Source organism: Neltuma alba, unplaced genomic scaffold, assembly GCF_004799145.2.
Source record: "Neltuma alba isolate B1F8T4 unplaced genomic scaffold, ASM479914v2 tig00008026_pilon, whole genome shotgun sequence".
In the NCBI taxonomy this organism is placed as follows: Eukaryota; Viridiplantae; Streptophyta; class Magnoliopsida; order Fabales; family Fabaceae; genus Neltuma; species Neltuma alba.
The window spans coordinates 67,735-73,280 of NW_021634928.1; the positions used below are offsets into that span (position 1 = coordinate 67,735).

The 5,546-nt window shown below is 34.6% G+C and overlaps 1 long non-coding RNA gene across 1 annotated transcript; it reads right to left on the minus strand.

Annotated features, from left to right (window-relative positions):
• Positions 1–3,162: 3,162 nt before the first annotated feature.
• Positions 3,163–5,282, minus strand: LOC114753610 (uncharacterized). The gene is made up of 3 exons (XR_003741031.1): positions 4,778–5,282; positions 4,273–4,509; positions 3,163–3,671 (listed from the first exon to the last, which is right to left on the minus strand). It is a non-coding gene; the product is annotated as an uncharacterized LOC114753610 (long non-coding RNA).
• Between the last annotated feature and the right edge of the window lie 264 nt (positions 5,283–5,546).

Sequence of the window (5,546 nt, forward strand, 5' to 3'; positions counted from 1 at the left end):
GTTCAATTCAAGTGTGGTAGCATGCTTCTTCCGCAACGTTGAAAACTTCCTTTAACATTGCTCTCCTCTATCTTGCTGCTTTTATCAATGATAGTTTGATGTGCCTTGTTGTTTTATCTAACTAGTATATTATTCATTTCGTTGAAATGTTGTACTCAGTGACTCAACTTGAAGGTCAGTTTTTATTACTTGCTCAGATGGGTCTTGGACATGAAGGAGCTCATCTTCATGGGAGAGAGTTTTGAAATTGGGTCTTGAAAATGATGGATTTATTCGTAGTTGACTGGTACATATGTATGCGAATTGTGGGCTCTTGAGTGAAGCGAGGAGAGTGTTTGATGGTCTCTTTGAATTTGATGTTATAATTTGGAACTCATTGATCATAGGTCTTTCTACATGCAGGGAAATTGAAGAGGCAAAGAACCTGTTTGATGAAATGCTTACAAGAGCTTCTGTCACATGGAATTCTATGACTAGCGGGTTTGTAAGAAACAGGAAACTAATGGAGGCATTATTAGAGCTTTTTCACAGGATGCATGAAGAAGCGGTTGAGCCTAGTGAGTTTATAATGATAAGCTTGTTGAATGCTTGTGCTCATGGGCTTACTTCAACAAGGGAAATGGATTCATGATTGTATAAGAATGATTTTGAGTTTAACGTTATTGTTGTGACAGCAATAGTTGATATATATTGCTAATGTGGATCTATTGAAAATGCTCTCTCCAGGTGTTTGAGGAGTGTCCTAGGAAAGGATTATCATGTTGGCAGGAACTCCATTATTATAGGGCTAGCCATGAATGGTCTTGAAAGAGGAGCAGTTGAGTTCTTCTCTGAACTTGAATCTTCTTCAAGTTTATTGCCAGATTACGTAAGTTTCATTGGTGTGTTTGATAACTTGTAAACATCTAGGCAAAGTTGATAAAGCTAGGGACTATTTAATAATGGATAAATATGAGATCAAACCATCATTTAAACATTATGCTTGCATGATTGAAGTGCAATTGGAAGAGGCAGAAGAATATCTGTTTTATGATTTTTTTTTACATTAATATTGCAGATTATCTTGCACATTCTATAGTGACAATTGTAATCAATATAGATGATCAAGCTTATAATGAATATTTCAGATTTATCTTGCACATTCTACTCGACTATTTATGATTCCTGTTCTGCCTCCTTTGAATTATGAATAATGCATGTAATCATGTATGATGCATTATATGATGTCATTGTTATGTTTCTTGCACGATCTATTTCTGATTTGAAGTTATAAAGGCTCAGATCATGTTAAGAAAAAAAAACAGTACATTCAATATATGATTTTAAAAACAAGTATTCCAAATAACTTTTTATATTTTTTGTTTTTAAATATAATTTTTTAAAATAAACATCCAAACAGATTCTTTTGTTTTTTTTTTTCAAAACTTGTTCCAGAAAACAGTTTTATAAAATTGTTTTTGAAACAAAAAACAACAAAACAAAACCAAACAGGCCCTTATTCTCCAAACAGGTATATATGAATAATTTTTCTAATCAAAATGTATAATTTCTATAAATAACAGCACATGTTTTTTTTTCCTTCATATATTGCATGTGAAAATTAGGTAAAAATATACATTTTATCTTTTAACTGTAAAGTCTTGTTTGTTTGTTTTATTCTTAGGCCTAAGAGATGGTTTCATTTTGATCCTGTAGTCATACTAAAAAAGCCCCATTATTGGTTTTACCATGTATTAATTAATTAATTTAATAATTGCAATATATATATTTTAAAAGCATAAAATAAATAATTGCAATCTCAAAAATATTTTAACTTTTCTATAAGCACATATATCATTCTATTGAAAGCAATCATACTCGAAGCATTATCAAGTATTAAATATAAAAATATCTCTCAACAAAAATTCATACCTTGATTTGTAAATGTCATATTATAAGAAATTAGCTCTTTTAATTAAACTCAACTCTTATTAATGAAAAATATTATAATTTAATGGGTGGGTTTTTTGTATTCTTGTATGGCATTATAAATTCTGGAGGAGTCAAAGTCCTCAACAAAGCCAAAGATTTTACATAACACAGATAAACAAGTACCATCATTGTCCTTCCGTTATGTGAGAACATCAATAAAACGAGAAATTTCTGTGTACACCCTAAACCAGCTGCCTAGATTTGGAAGAAGCCAGAAAAAACTCGTCAATATAATTGCATCAATGGATCGCACCACCTAACAAGCCTGCTTTGAAATTCTTTACGTGGACATTTGATCTTACCCAGTAAAAAGATGGAACGTTTGCCATAATGCACTTTCCTTCCTCACTTGCCACAAGACAAGTACCTAATAGTAATAATGATATTACCTCCAATCGTCTATATAAGAGTTGGTTAGAATTGAATTTATTCATAAATATAAAATTTGAACCCACTTTGCTTCTCAAATATATATAATCCATTCTTCAAAATATCTCTACTGACTACATGTATTAAGAGGGTTTCCATTTACTAATAATCATTATTAAACATGATATTTTAAAAAAATCAACTCATTTTTTAAACAACTAACTTAACTTATTTTTTAAAATTTTTTAAAATTAAATAACTCGTATACTAAAGACAGAAAGGATAACTGCTTTTAATCTGAGCATGAGTGCTTGAACATATCAGCAGTCAGTGGTATTATTATTTTATTTTTTTTGGACTGACAGTGGTATTATAATTTCAAGTCTGAAACTGCTCTGAATAGCATAAACCCTAGTAGTGAATAAGGAAATTCAACACAATTGTGAATTTGTAATTACCATATAAATCAGGTCCACGCAATCCCACAGTAACAGCAGTCTCCCACCCCATTACAACTTCAGAAGGGAAAACCCGTATTCTTCCAGTACACCATAAACACTCAAAAATGGTAGAGGAAAAAAAGTACAGACGAATCAAACCTGAAGAACCATCTAGTTATTTAAACATATGCAACAGAGTCAAACCACAAAATACCGGATAGAGCAATAAGAGGACTGATGACACTAATCCAAAATTATTTTTAAAAAATATATAATTTTTAATTTATTTTAGTTGGAAAAAAAAAAAAAAACTTGCTTCCAATAACCTAAACGAAGTTCACACCTCCACCTATGATAACGGTTCCCATCAGCAAAACCTGAAGAATCAAAGCATTCTGTACCATAAATTCATATACTGTTGCGTAATACAAACCGATAAATGGGATGGTTCAACTTGCTGAATTTCAGGAACAGAAAATAGTCACGAGATTCACTACTTCCGCAAGTGCACAGGCAGTACAAGAAACAGAAAAAAGGTTTTAAAAAAAAAACCCATTGCCTCGTGCAAAAACTTGTATTTACAAATATTTGAATTGGCTTTTGCCAACAAAAATGATTGCTATCCCAATTAACTAAGAGGGTGACAATAAACACCCACTAATCTACCAAAAAAGGGGAATTGTGTTTCTCTACAGAATGGCCAAGAGAGACGACCCTGTACACACCTCTGTATTCGTGTCCCTTCCAGAAAAAAAAAGGGGGGGGTTTAAAAAGTGATAATGTGCAAGATCTGGATGACACAAATAAAAATAACCAATAGTGCCAGCCAATTAATTTTTTAACAGGACCAGCAGAAACCAATGCATCTGTTTCCATATTCACCAGCTTCATCTGCACAAAACCCCCATAAAATAGATCACGTCATTTTTTCCTGCCATATATAAACCCAGCAAAAGAGCAATCTAAAGGCCAAATGAACATGCACACAACAGATCAGATCAACTTTCATTAAATACCTTGCAACTTGGTAAATACTTTAAGGTTTGAATGTGTGCGTGGGTGTCACTGTATTATACATGAGAGAATTAATAGGGTATCAAAATGCATGTGAATGTCAACTGAGGAAAATTACAACATACATCCACGCGTTATCTGTGTACCAGCACAAAATTGAGAGGAAAACTCAGATGATGTCATATAATATCAGTTACTACTCCCATACAGTGTCATCTAATTTGCATGACTGTTTCTTTAGATTCAAATTACGAAAGAACATGTCAGCAAGCATTTGGCAGGAGGAAAAGCTCAAGATAAAAGTTGATGCAGAAAGATTTCCCGTTGTAAACTGAGAACGATAACCTAAACCAGCTGGACTTGGTTCTGCTGCGATTGATATTGTTATGCTTAAAATAGAAGGATAATGCCTAAGAATCAGCTACTAAACATATCAGCTCAGAGGAAAATTTGAAGTAAAAAGGTATGACGACGTTACAGGTCTAACTGGAGTAAAGCTGCAGATTCTCATCAAAATAAGACCTCAATGATGCAACAAATTTAATAACAATAGCCACCATCGTCGCCATGTGGACAAAGTGGTCATATTCTAGTTACGGATATGACCATTGAGGATAAACCTTTATCTACACCAGCATTTGTTGATTGTAAGCCCGTTGCATATGGTGCTGTACATGTCTCTAATTATTGTAGTCTAATGTCTCGTATCAGGTCTCTGTAAATACAAGGATTTATGTAGGTGAGAAGTTGCAGACTACATTTCCCACAAAAGCACCAAACTTAATCAGCAGTAGTTCAGAAAAATCATCCGATGTCTATGGATAATAATACTCTCAACTACGACCAGCTCAAAAGTCACATCCCCCACCAAAAAAACAAAATCTATAAAAACAACAGGTCGCTTATGCTTCAATGCTCACTATATTTGTGAATATAAGTGAAGGCAAAATAAGCTATATATATATATATATATATCTAAATACCTGTAAATTGCTGCCAAAAGGGCATAAAAAATTCCAATCCTGACAAAGGCCACCGCTCTCAGGGTAGCTGCTCTATCCATTTGGTTGTATCATTCCCCTTTGAATTCAGGACAGACAAACAAAACTTGCTCTGCCCTGGCTGCGGATGCTGCAATTATTACTGAGGCTGACGTTGCAAAGTCACATGTTTATGTGAATGTTGATCTTGGCCCTGTTGATGCTGTTCGTGGGGCTGATGTACCTGTTGGGATGGAATAGGTTGCGATGAAGATTGTTGAATAGGCAGTGGCTGTTGCTGCCACTGTGCAGCTGAATTATGTACATGAGGCATGACAAATGACAACTGTCTAGGGCCTTGCCCTTGATTAATAGTAGGTTGTGGCTCATTCCCAGCTGAATTTCTAACAGGTACTTTCTCGAAGGAGCCCACTCGATTGGCAGGAGTTGGAACATGGGAATCAAATGGTGGTTCTGTTCTCCACTGAGCAGAGGAATCAATACACATGAGTCACAGCAGTGCCTGTACTAATCTGAGAAGCATTATTTTCAGGGGTGATCAGCTTGAGTTAAGTCAGATTGAGGCTCGCTTGATGACTCAGAACGCACCCGAAAGTTCTGTCGCAACATTCTGTGAACATTTGACTGAGTTTGATTCATTTTCTTAGATTGTAGCTGAGATTGTTGCTGTAGCTGGGGATTGTTGGAAGAAATAACAGCTGATGAAACTGCTGTCTGAGGAGGTGACAATACATGACCTGATGGAACTGTT